General features: G+C 42.0%; 1 protein-coding gene across 5 annotated transcripts in view; it reads left to right on the top strand.

Annotated features, from left to right (window-relative positions):
• Positions 1–13,748, top strand: part of LOC106083323 (discs overgrown protein kinase) — a 31,695-nt gene that overhangs the window by 14,834 nt on the left and 3,113 nt on the right. For all 5 annotated transcript variants that reach the window (XM_013246259.2, XM_013246258.2, XM_013246257.2 and 2 more), the window contains exon 2: positions 13,427–13,673. The gene's annotated coding sequence lies outside the window, so the exon portion shown is untranslated. The remainder of the gene's footprint in view (positions 1–13,426; positions 13,674–13,748) is intronic.

Genomic DNA, 13,748 nt, shown 5'->3' with positions numbered 1-13,748 from the left:
ATTCTGACAGATCTGAATATTATTCCACTGCGTGTCACAAAGTTGACGAGACCACACTGGCGCTGCATAACTTACCACAACCGGTCAATTGCTTTGTACGTGGTCAACAAGGTTTCTTTGTCTGCACCCCAAGTCCTTGTTTCTACTTTTGACTTTTTCGCAAATTGCTGTGTCATGTGGGGAGAATGTGTAAGAGCTGTCAAATGTGACGCCATTTCTCCATCGACCATTACAGTCAGCTCAGTATTCACCTCACGTGTATTTGTAGCGAACAATGTGGCTGAAGATTTGGTGGCAGATATTTGAAATATGAGGCAAGTTCGTTGAGAGTGGGGGCCTGAAGCTATGATCGTACAATCGTCCGCATATGATACGGTCTCTGCCGTCTGGAGGGGGTGGAATGGGGGATAGGTAGAGGTTGAACAGTGCCGGAGATATCACCCCACCTTGGGGAACTCCCTGTTTCACTCTGCGGTGCTTCGACTTCTTATCCATAAATTCCACAAATGACTGGCGACCACACTGATAATTTGCGACCCAGCGTTTGAAGTCTGGCTGGAGGGACTTGTCGGCGATGTCCTCAAATAATTTGTCATGGATAACCGTGTCGAATGCCTTCGATGGGTCCAATGCCACGAGGACCGTCCTATCACATGGCCTGGGCTGCATTCATGCAAAGCTGTTGTTGTGCACAGCACCAGGCGCTTCTCTTCGGATCAGTCACGGTTATCTCGCCAAAAGTGACTGTGGTCCTGTCATCCCGTCTACCGGGGTTCGAGAGTGACTTAACAGTAGACCACAGTTTGCCTACACCGGTGCCTAAGTTACATTGCTCCAAGTGTTCCAGCCATAAATTCCGCTTATGTTCGTTGACTACCCTGTTTATTTTCAGATTCAGCTCGCTGATTCTGGGTTTAGTGGTGTCCATACCACGAATCCCATCACGCACGTCCGTACTTGGGGTATTCGACCGGCTGGTATAAAGCGAGCTGCTGCTGCGTTAATGATGTCTCGGAATTTCCGCTCGGCCACTAACACATCCGAGGGGGGTGACAGTTCACTGAAGCGGCGATTGGTATGTTCTCTAAAGCCAGTCCAATCGAACTTCTTTTGATTGATAAACGTCCGGCGCTCAGAGGTCATGAAGTCGGGTGGTTGGTCGGTGGTGAGAATTATGGGGAGGTGGTCTGACCCCAAAGAGATGACGGCTTGCCAGGATACGTCACTCAGAAGATCAGGGGATGCAATGGAAATGTCTGGCGAGCTGCTGCACCTCCTCGTCATTGTAGTGGGGGCATCCTCATTCACCGTGCAAGACGTGAAGCTTTCAATCTGCTCTGCCAAAGCTATGCCACGCTGGTCGTTACCATGAAGTGTGATGCGCATTAAAGGACCATAGAACCAGACGATTATGGCCAGATAGTAACCCCTTTATGTCGAGGTTGTACGCTTGGGCATCAGCCGTTATATAGCTCCATCTCGGCAGTACCGGACCTGACTGCTTTCCCCATGCCCTCCATGTAGGAGTCATTAGCACAGGGCGCAGACGAGATGGGTCTATATTGCACGAAATGGTGTATCACGAAGGCCAATCCCCCACCTCCTTGATTCCTTGAGCGATCCTTTCGTAGTACATTGTATCCGTGACAACTGTGCAAGCTGCAGGTTTTAGTCAGCACCTCACCGACGGTTCTGGCAAACCGAACAGAACCAGGGTCCGAGGTTCTTTTTAATCCCGGCACGGACCAGAAGCGTACTGAGAAGGCACTCCGGGAAGTGCCTCTCCCATGACGAAAAAATACGAACACGTACACTGAGGCGGCAGCCCTTGCCGATGAGGTGCGTACAACCGGCTGCCATGGGATTGCATTTCTATTATGGATGCTGAGCATTGTAGTCCTATTGTGGTACTGAGCATTGTACGAAATCCGTATTAATGATATGCTGGTGGAAGCAAGGATCATCTCAAGCTGCATAGGATAAGTGCTTCAATTGTCTTTTCGACTGGGGATGGGAAGGAGACTCCTACTAGTCTGCAGATTTCTCTGGCTAGAGAACCAACTATTTTTTATATCTCGAGTATTACTAAGGTGGAAACGGGTACATTAAGGGTGCCCGTCAGGTATTTTATTCTTACACCACCTTTGAATGGCTGTTATCTGGCATTGATTGGGAGCTTACATGCATTCCTTGATTACTCCTTATCGCCTTGCTTCTCATTGGGTGTACGCTAAATTTTCTGCCAAATTGGCCTGCACACCGTTTTGAACTTGGTATCTGTTGTGCAGTAAAGGCTAATATTCGCGACGGTTGATGATTTTGTGAGTTTTTGGTTTTCGTAATTGGTATAAAACTGAAAAGAAGATGGATATTTCCAAATTCTATTGATTTCAGTTATTGGCCACTTTGTCACTTGCATATTTTTGTCAGTTACAACCCAATATGATACTTAAAAACAGTTTCACTCTTATTTAAAACATATTATTGCTAAGCATTGCAGTGATATTTTTTCGATTTTCCATTTTTATTTTTATTTGTTTACTAATAAAACAACTTTCCTATTCCAATTAATACACACAAAAACAAATATTGTATGTACAATTAATCGCCTTTCTTAAATACACTTCATTGCGATAAGGAAGGCATCAAGGCAACATCACCAACAGGCAGGCAGGCAGGCTACTTTATAAACAGACATTATAAAAATCAATATGTTGTATTGGTGCTAGCCTGCTGTTGGTGGCGTATCATCATCGTCTTTTTTAAAATAAGTATATCTCCACATACATACATACGTCCATAGTATCACTATGTATTTACGTACGTACACATATTACTTTGTATTATGTTACATATTATCAATGTATCGTATGAACATGTAGTAAATACTTGTACATACATACCTACATTTTTGTACAAACATATGGTATGTTGATTGAATAGCGAAAATAGTTTTTTAGATATTCGCTGTTTTTGTGTTGTTTTCTGCTTGGCCGTCGCCGAGACCGTTGAAAGGGGGTGGAGGAACTAAATCAACCCAAGCATTGACAAAGACCAACGCGCCACCAGACACTGTTTGCCGGAGGAGACCCGACCAAAAAACAAAGCAAAAATAAAAAAGAAAACAAATTTTTGCAATAAATATATTTTTTCACACTTCAGAAAGCACACAGATATCCAATCACGTTGGTTTTGCATTTGTTGTAAGATACATGAAAACATGGTTGTTTGCATGTCTGTAATATACACGTGTTTGGGGAATTCTTTTATTGCTATTCTAGGTTTAGCATATCTGTCATCGGCTTGCTGACTGTGTTTTTTATGATTCTCCATGTGTATTCTAAGTAAATAAACTTTAAATGAAAAATGGAATTTAAGGATTGTCTGATAGACACTAACACATGCTCAATTCCCTATATGGGAATATAATTTTTTGAAATCCTTCTCCATATTTGTTTGCGATTGGTGAATATTTTTTATGACCTTTGCAAATTTAAGAATTTGCTTAGGTGGTTATTACAACACGTTGCTCAAGCGCCTAATCATTGTACCCTCCACCATAGAATGGGGGTATACTCATTTCGTCATTCTGTTTGTAACTCCTCGAAATATACGTCCCAGACCCCATAAAGTATATATGTTCTTGATTGTCATGACATTTTATGTTTGTCTGTCGAAAGCACCCTAACTTTCGAAGGAGTAAAGCTAGTCGCGTGAAATTTTGCACAAATCCTTTTTTAGGTGTAGGTCGGTTGGGATTGTAAATGGGCCATATCGGTCCATGTTTTGATACAGCTGCCATATAAACCGATCTTGGATCTTGACTTCTTGAGCCCCTATAGGGCGCAATTTTTTGTCCGATTTGGGTGAAATTTTGCACAACGGCTTCTCCCATGAACCTCAACATACGTGTCAAATATGGTCTGAATCGCTATATGACCTAATTCAGCTTCCCTATAAAACGATCTCCTTATTTTACTTTTTGAGCCCCTAAAGGTCGAAATCCTTGTTCTATTTGGCTGAAATTTTACACAATGGATTCTTTTACGGTCTCCCACATTCATTCCATTATGATCCGAATCACATCATAACTTGATATAGCTCCAGTAGCATAGCAATACTTTTCCTTTATCCTTTCCTTTCCTTTGTTTGCCTAAAAAGAGACAACGGAAAAAGAACTCGACAAATGCGATCCATGGTCCGGCCGAACTTAGCACGCTTTTACTTTCTTTTTTTTCAAATAATTGAGACTGCAGTCTTAACATATCTTTCTTCAACTGAATTTTCCATCGAGGCATGTCATTCTTACAATATGAACCTAGGATCCTATGGGGTGGACCGTATAACCAACCCACACTTCTGATGGATGAATAAAACAAGTAAAAGCGTGATTCGGCCTGGCTGAATCTTGGGAACGCACCACCATGAATTCTGCTAAAATATGGGAGCTATATCTGGTTAACAGAACACTATATGCAAAATTTTAGCCAAATCGGATAAAAATCGCTGCTTGTAAAGGCTCAAGGAGTCAAATCGGGAGATCGGTTTATATGGGAGCTACATCATATTCTTGACCGATTTTGACCGGACTTGGCACATTTGTTGAGAGCCATAACAGAATATATATGCAAAATTTCAGCCAAATCGGAAAAAATTGTGGCTTCCAGGGGCTCAAGAAGTTAAATCGGGAGATCGGTTTATATGGGAGCTATATCCAAATCTGAAGCGATATGGCCCATTTGCAATCGCCAACGACCTACACCAATATTAAGTATCTGTGCAAAATTTCAAGCGGCTAGCTTTACGCGTTCGACCGCTATCGTGATTTCGACAGACGGGCGGACGGACATCGCTAGTTCGACTCAGAATGGCGAGACGATCAAGAATATATATTGCCCCGTTTGCAGAAATGGTTCGTATGGCGATTTTTTAGTTATTCGACTGTCAAAAAGTTATAAATGTCATATACAAGGCGTATTTAAATACGCCTTGGTCATATACTTATATAGAATGTATAAAAAGTAGTAAACGTCAAATAGCTTTGCTAATTGTTAGTTTTGACATTAACCATTGTTTTAGATTGATTGTTGTTGCCAGAGCACCTATATAAATATTTCAAAATTTTATGATAAAAATTTGTTTTTTTTTTTGTTTTAAATCTTTTATAGTCAGCGCTCAGCCTTTGGAGCAGTTTGACCACGTAAATATATTCACAAATGCCACCAGCATTAGTAAGGGGCAATAACAGCCGAACATTTTTTTTGATGTTCTCGCAGGATTCAAACTCACACATTTTCTGTTAGTGACGCACCTTTTAGCTGTAATCATAAATTCACAAAAGTTTAAAATAGTTGTATGATTCCCTTCTTGTTTATAACTCTGTCAAACGCTATTTTTTTACTAGGTTTACCACGTTTTCGACGTATGTATTAAACGTCGGAAATGTATGTCATTTACGTCAGAGTTTCCGACAGGCCCATTTGGTGCATAACTTTGGGGTGGGGCGACCCGCCTAGAAATAGATCCCAAACTTCCATATAAGCTTCGTATTCTACTCTCAAGTACCTTTCGTTTAAATCCCATACTGTCCCGATCGGCCTACATGTCCGTATGGGTGTGATTGTTGGCGTGAGGCACTTGACCCCAAAATTTTATATAAATTTTGTATTCTACTTCCAACTACCTTTCATTGATTGCCATATTGCCCCAATCGGCAAACATTTCATTTTTGTGCTGGTTTTTGGGCGGCCCCCCGACACGTCAGGTCGAATTTGTTATATTAAATTCGTACTTTACTCTTAAATACATTTCATTTGATATCTATATTGTCCCAATCGGCAAACATGTCCGTTTGGGTGGGTTTTGGGGCAGGGAGTCCCCCATGGTTATTTGAGTACCATAGGGGTGATTTTTGGGGTGGGGCTGCCCCTCTGGCACTTGACCCCAAAGTTTTATATTAATTTTGTATTCTACTTCCAATTACCTGCATTGTTACCCATATTGCCCCAATCGGTAAACATGTCATTATTGTGCTGTTTTTTGGGCGAAGTTTCGATTCCTTTAAGTCGCCAGGCCCTGATAATGTATCACCGGTGGAATTATAAGCTGGGTCTGATAACTGGTTCCCTGGCTTAGGGAGATATACAAATACAAATACAAATACTCTGCTTGTATAAGAATGTCATATATACCTGTGGGATGGAGGGACGCGAAGGTCATTTTCATTCCGAAAGCAGGAAAACCCTACCACACTTAGGCGAAAGATTTTTGTCTTATTAGTCTGTCATCCTTTATGCTAAAGACTCTTGAGAGGTCGATAGAAACATATCTTAGGGCAAAGATCCCTGGAGATCGCCTGTGGGGACAACAGCATGCATATAGTAAAGGCAAATTCATTGAAACAGCCCTTCACGACCTAGTCGGCTACATAGAGGGTTCTCTCACTGTGAAGGAATATACAGTGGTAGCATTTCTTGACATTGAAGGTGCTTTTAATAATGTAAAACCGACGTCAATCAAACTTTCTACCGTAAAAAAGTTTATTAATAACTTACTTACTAAAAGATGCATTACGGCAGGCTTGGAAACCTTGGATTTAAAAAGATAGATCAGCAGAGAAACACCTTAAGGAGGTGTACTGTCTCCTCTACTTTTGGAATATAGCCATTAACAATACATTATTGTCTCTGGAAGAAAACGGCGTAAAAGTGGACGCGTATGCTGATGACTTGGCAATTGCGGTTAGGGGAAAGTTTCCCAGCACTCTAAGAGATATACTACGTGCAACAGTAAGGTGGGCTACCGAAAGTGGTCTGGCTATAAATCCGTGCAAGACAGATGCAGTTCTTTTCAGCACAGGATACAAGTTGTCAAAAGTGGAACCTGGCTCCTTGGGAGGAGATAATGTTCCATCTACAGAAAGCGCAAAATATCTGGGTGTTTTGCTAGACACGCAATTGAACTTCAAATACAACATTTTGGAAAGGACAAGAAAGGCAACTCTTGCCCTATACACCTGCAGGAAAGCCATTGGCAAAAGTTGGGGATCTAGACCTCGTGTCATGCATTGGGTATATACTGCAGTTGTCACGTACATGTACATGAGAATGAGGATGCCCCCACTAGGATTACAAGGAGGTGCAGCAGCTCGCCAGACATCACAATTGCATCCCCTGATCTCCTGAGTGACGTATCCTGGCAAGCAATCATCTCTTTGGGGTCATACCACCTCCCCATAATTCTCACCATCGACCGACCACCCGACTTCATAACCTCTGAGCGCCGGACGTTTATCAATAATAAGAAGGCCGATTGGACTGGCTTCAAAGAGTATACCAATCGCCGCTTCAGTGAGCTGCCACCCCCCCTCTGATGTGCTTGTGGCCGAGAGGAAATTCCGAGACATCATCAACGCAGCAGCCGCTCGCTTTATACCAGCCCCAAGTGCGACCCAATTTCCCGGCACAAGCAGTGGTACTCGCAGTCGAGCGTGATGGTATTCCTGCTATGGACCCCGCTAACCCAGAATCAGCGAGCTGAATCTGGAAATAAACAGGGTAGTCAACGAACATAAGCGGAATGTGTGGCTGGAACTCTTGGAGCAATGTAACTTAGGCACCGGTGCAGGCAAACTGTGGGCCACTGTTAAGTCTCTCTCGAACCCCGGTAGACTGGACGACAGCACCTCAGTCACTTTTGGCGAGACAACCGTGACTGATCCGAAAAAATACGCCAGGTTGTTCAACCGTCAATTTATTGTGCATCCCGAGAGAGACAGGGCAAGGAGGAGAGCCATTCGCCGTATTCGTGGTCTCCGAGCCGATGAACAGCCATCACAATTTACCGTGGGCGTAGTTACGAATGTCATCCGTGGCGCCAAATCTTCCAAGGCGTTGGGCCCCGATGGAATCTCTACATTGATGCTGAAGAATCTGGATTCACCTGGAGTTGAGTACCTTACCACTGTCCTCAACCTGTCATTGAATACTCTTATAGTTCCCGATGTCTGGAAAATGGGCAGAGTGATCCCGCTACTGAAGCCTGGAAAAGACCCGAGTTTGGGGGAGTCTTACAGACCGATCTCCCTTCTCTCACCAGTGGCAAAGACGCTTGAGTCATTACTCCTCCCGAGCCTCGTGGGAGAATTTCCATTCGCCGATCATCAACATGGATTTCGGAGACTGCACAGCACACCAACAGCTTTGGATGCCGTCACTACACACATTTGCCGTGGCTTCAATCAACTCAGGCCATGTAATAGGACGGTTATCGTGGCACTGGACCTGTCGAAGGCATTCGACACGGTCAGCCATGCCAATTTATTTGAGGACATCGTCAACACGTCCCTCCAGCTAGGCCTGAAACGATGGTTCGCGAATTATCTGTGTGGCCGCCAGTCATTTGTGGAATTTAGGGATAAGAAGTCGAAACACCGTAGAATGAAACAGGGAGTTCCCCAAGTTGCGGTGATATCTCCGGCTCTGTTTAACCTCTACCTATCCTCCATCCACCCCCTCCAGACGGCATAGAGATCGTATCATATGCGGACGATTGTACGATCATGGCATCAGGCCCCCCCACCCATTGATGACATCTGCGATAGGTTGAACGTCTACCTCAACGAGCTTGCCTCATATTTCGCTGCAAGAAATCTGAAGATATCCGCCACCAAATCTTCAGCCACACTGTTCCCTACAAATACGCGTGAGGTGAATACTGAGCTGACTGTGATGGTCGATGGAGAAATGATTCCGACCATCAAGTGTCCCAAAATACTTGGCGTCACATTTGACAGCTCTAACACATTCTGCCCACATGCCACAGCAATCTGCGATAAAGTCAAAAGTAGAAACAAGGACTTGGGGTGCAGACAAAGAAACCTTGTTGACCACGTACAAAGCAATTGGCCGGTCTGTGGTAAGTTATGCAGCGCCAGTGTGGTCTCGTCAACTTTGTGACACGCAGTGGAATAATATTCAGATCTGTCAGAATGCCGCCCTCCGAACTGCGACGGGCTGTCTCCTCAGTTCTCATGTGAACCACCTCCATCAGGAGACAAAGATCCTACCAGTGCAAAGACATAACTACATGCTGTCTAAGCAATACCTTTCGGACTGTTCTTATCGCAGAAACCATCCAAATCATCATCTTGTGGATAGATATCCACCGCCCAGAAGCCATAACAAGAGAGAACCTCTAGATCAAGCGGCATATCAAGCAGGTCTAAACAATATTCATGCAGACACGGTAGCAGATGCGATAATTGGCTACCGGGTGAATGTGGTCTTTGGAGAACGACCGCCGCTCATTGCACCCGAAAAAATCTACCTCCCCCGCCAAACCAGAGTAGTTCTGGCTCAATTACGTTCCGGCAGATGCAGCCGCCTCAATTCTCACAGAGCTAGGATTGATGCCGACGTGCAAGATGTATGTCCCGATTGTAACCAGGGACCGCACAGACTCACTCGACTCAGACCCAGATCCCTGTGGACGCACCTTATCTTAGTCGCAGAGTTCCTGGGCCTTGATACTCAACAGACTCAAGCAGACGAAAGATAAAACACAATAAACTACTACAACAACAACATCAGTTGACATTACAAAGCAAGGTTCTCTCATATTTACTACCAATCTACGGTTGCCAGTTGACATTACCTTAGAATAACTGATCCAAAATGGGAAGTAGTGATCTGATTAAGTTTTTTGACAAATTAATCGCTTAAAATACAACTCCGCCTTGTCCCTTATAGAAATTCTACTAACAGTTTTTTCAAAAATTTTCAGTTTGCAAATCTAGTTTTTTTTTAATGATGTAAACCAAAATACAGGCATTTATAGCCCATATTGCAGTTAAATTTTGTATTTTATACGAATGTTTTTTTTAGTATTTCATCGTATTTTGTTTTTACCAATTGACCTTAATGCCTGCCTGCTGCCTGGTATGGAAGTTGAAGAAAAACTGTGTTGCAGTTGTTTCTCTATTTTTGTTGTTCAATTGTTAATTGTGTTCGAGAGGTAAAACGACTTGTTTTTGTAGTAAATTTGTATTACATTAAGCGATCAGATAATCTACATTACGCTTCTACCTACTTTCACAGTAAAAAGGTTATTGTAATGATGCTTCTGTGGTCAAAACTGGATTACTGGTTTATCAGGCGATGAATCTTTTCACTAAACACTTTGAAATGCTGCTTGCAAATATATGACCTATCGTAAATTTAAAATCAAGGAGAACGCATTATTTCTAAAAAGTTTGACTCTATAATACGTGAAATTTTAGACTGAAATAAAATCGCTTTAAGAAGTTAGTGTACTTACTTAACTTTAATTGGCTATGACAGAATATTTGTTCCACTAGCCTCGATCTTCTGCGTTCATTCTAAAATCTCTGACACCAAGTTTCGAGGTGTCTCCCACAACTTGATCTTTCCATCGGGCTTTCGGTCTTCCCGGTTTGCGTGTACCACCGTGTTTGCCTTCAATCGACTTCTTTGCTGGAGCTTCTTCATCCATTCTGACAACATAACCTAGCCAACGCAGCCGTTGTATTTTGATGCGTGTAACTATGCTATCGTCGTCATACAGCTCGTGGTTCATACGTCGCCTATATTCTCTGCTAACGCAGACTGGTCCATATATTGGGTTGCCCAAAAAATAATTGGGGATTTTTTAAAAGAAAGTAAATGCATTTTTAATAAAACTTAGAATGAACTTTAATCAAATATACTTTTTTTACACTTTTTTTCTAAAGCAAGCTAAAAGTAACAGCTGATAACTGACAGAAGAAAGAATGCAATTACAGAGTCACAAGCTGTGAAAAAATTTGTCAACGCCGACTATATGAAAAATCCGCAATTACTTTTTGGGCAACCCAATATTTTACGAAGAATCTTTCTCTCAAATACTCCAAGCACTGCCTCATCTGCTTTCACAAGTACCCATGCTTCAGAACCATATAACAGCACGGGTAGTATCAGTGTCTTGTAAAGTGTAGTCTTCGTCTGTCTAGAGGTGGCCTCGTTTCTAAACTGCTTACTTAGTCCAAAGTAGAATCTGGTTGCCAGTATTATTCTTCGCTTTATCTCAAAACTGGTGTCATTCGTTTCGGTTACGGCGGTGCCGAGGTAGATAAAGTTACTGACTATCTCAAAGTTGTGGTTCCCAACTTTCTCCATTTTCTTTATCTGTTCGGTTGTGCAATAGCTCAAGCATCTTCATTCATTTTGGCATCAGGACCTTGACAACGTATATTTTAATATCGCCATACAGCTCGATATTCTTTGCTTTGTTGGCTATTATTGGGTTGCATTTTTAATAAAACTTAGAATGAACTTTAATCAAAGATACTTTTTTTTACACTTTTTTTCTAAAGCAAGCTAAAAGTAACAGCTGATAACTGACAGAAGAAAGAATGCAATAACAGAGTCACAAGCTGTGAAAAAATTTGCCAACGCCGACTATATGAAAAATCCGCAATTACTTTTTGGGCAACCCAATACATAACTTTTGTTCCACTATCCCTGACCTTATGCGTTTCTTTTTCAATTTATGACGCAATCTTTGACATTTTATTGTTTACATTTTCATTAACGCCTCCAAGAAAAAAATGTTTCTCTCAAAAACCCATGTCCAAACTGAAACTTTAGTAGACGACATGGGAGTGAGAGCAGAGTCAACGGAGGACATGTTGAGGCTTTTGATGAAAACCCATTATCCACAGGATACGATGGGACTCACGGAGACACCGGAATCTTGGAATAACGATCGAAGGTTTACAATAACGGAATTTATGGTGAAGGAATCCTTGAGGAGCTTCAAACCATTTAAGTCACCCAGACCTGATGGAATATTTCCGGCGTTACTACAGAAAGAGGCGGACTATCTGGCGCCTCGTCTGGGTAAAATTTTCACAGCGTGCCTGGGACTTGCATATACTCGGAAAGCCTGACAGGAGGCAAGGGTGGTGCTTATACCCAAGCCTGGCAAGGCAAGTTATGCAACAGCAAAGGCCTGCAGACCCATATGCCTTTCTACTCAAAACCATGGAACGTATTGTGGACACCATGATAAAGAATAGGACACCCAGCGAACTGCTCAAATACAAACAACATGCCTATGTCAAGGGAAGACTCAGTGGAGACTGCCCTGCACGAGGTTGTGCATAAAATAGAAGAATCCTTCGATGCCAAAACGCACACACTGGCGGTATGCATTGACTGACCGACAAACTGATCCAAAATTTGCTCTCTCTCTCGCGCTCTTTTCTGCTGGCAAATATAGTACACGAACGATTTCCAGTAAAATTTGTGCAAATTTGCACACATTTTTGAGTTCCCGAACACGGTGGGGCGACCTTTGCAAAATGTTGTCCCGTACAGGTTGTTGTTGTTGTAGTAGCAGTGTGTGGTACACTGAGGCGGCAGCCCCTTGCCGATGAAGGAATTCATCGGGTCAATCCGGTACATACAACCAGCTGCCATGGGATTGTCCCGTACAGGTGCACCATTAGTGTAACATTTTTTTTTGAAACGAAATCACCACAAGCATTTTATTCTTTTCTACAAGGAAGACACTACATAACAGATTAAAGCTTTGATAAAGATAGCAACACTAGATGACACGATTAAGATAAACAAGGAGCCAAGATTGGCCTGAACTTTACCAATTTAAAGCCACCCATAGCCATTATTTAGTATCCAGTATCACCAGCATCATCATCCAGATTTTATATCTTTCATAACAATAGGAAAAAACAAGTAAACACGGGCGAATCCCACCTTTTGATACCCTACATGACATTGGATATGCAGGCTAAGTCGTCGAATTTAAAATTTGCTTAAATTTGATTTTTTTGAGAAGATCGATTGATAAATGGGTTAGCAAAGGCCTTTGAAGAAAATAAAAGAAACCCTCGTGCGAAATTTCTTGAGAATCGGTTTACAAATGACGATATAATTTCAATTTTAGTTCAAATCGGATGAACATATATATGGGAGCTATATCCAAATCTGAACCGATTTTTTCCAATTTCAATAGGCTTTGTTTCAAGGCCCAAGAAAATGGTTGTGCCAAATTTGAAGACGATCGGAAGAAAAAATGCGACCTGTACTTTGTACATAAATTAAGATGGATAGACAGACGGAGATGGCTAAATCGACTCAGAAAGTGTTTTGTGAGTCGATCGGTATACTTATCAGTGGGTCTATCTCTCTCCTTTTTGGTTGTTACAAACAAATTCACTAAGTTATAAAATCGTGTAGCACAGTGGGTGTAGTAGTGGTGTAGGTTATAAAAATACCATTGTGTTATTGATATTTATAAACAAAAAAGATAATAAATCTTTAAATGGCATGCTGTATGATGATTATTCAAGAGATCTTATTAATATGCATGCAACTTATATAAATAATTTTTTTATTCATTACAGATATATCGCGTTGGGAAGCAGAAGGGATACATAATAACTAATACACTGTAAGAGACACATAACACACACTTGCATCCACAATTGCTCCGCCGCCAGCGTGTAAAAATTCACCAGCATCAGCACCACCACCACAACCACTACCCCCTTCCAAGTAGAACTAAAATCTGAATTTATTTAACGAACAACAACAAGTTGTTATAAAACATAGGACGCCCAAAAGACAAGGAAAGGAGGAGGAGAGAAGAGGGTTAGTACTAGTGGTAGGGCATACTATTCCAAAGAGTAGAATATTGCCAATTATCATGTTCCAAAGACTAAAATC

The sequence above is a fragment of the Stomoxys calcitrans genome, chromosome 2 (genome assembly GCF_963082655.1).
Source record: "Stomoxys calcitrans chromosome 2, idStoCalc2.1, whole genome shotgun sequence".
Classification (NCBI taxonomy): domain Eukaryota; kingdom Metazoa; phylum Arthropoda; class Insecta; order Diptera; family Muscidae; genus Stomoxys; species Stomoxys calcitrans.
The sequence above is the reverse complement of the archived record's forward strand: the minus strand, read 5'-3'. Positions and strand labels throughout refer to the sequence as shown.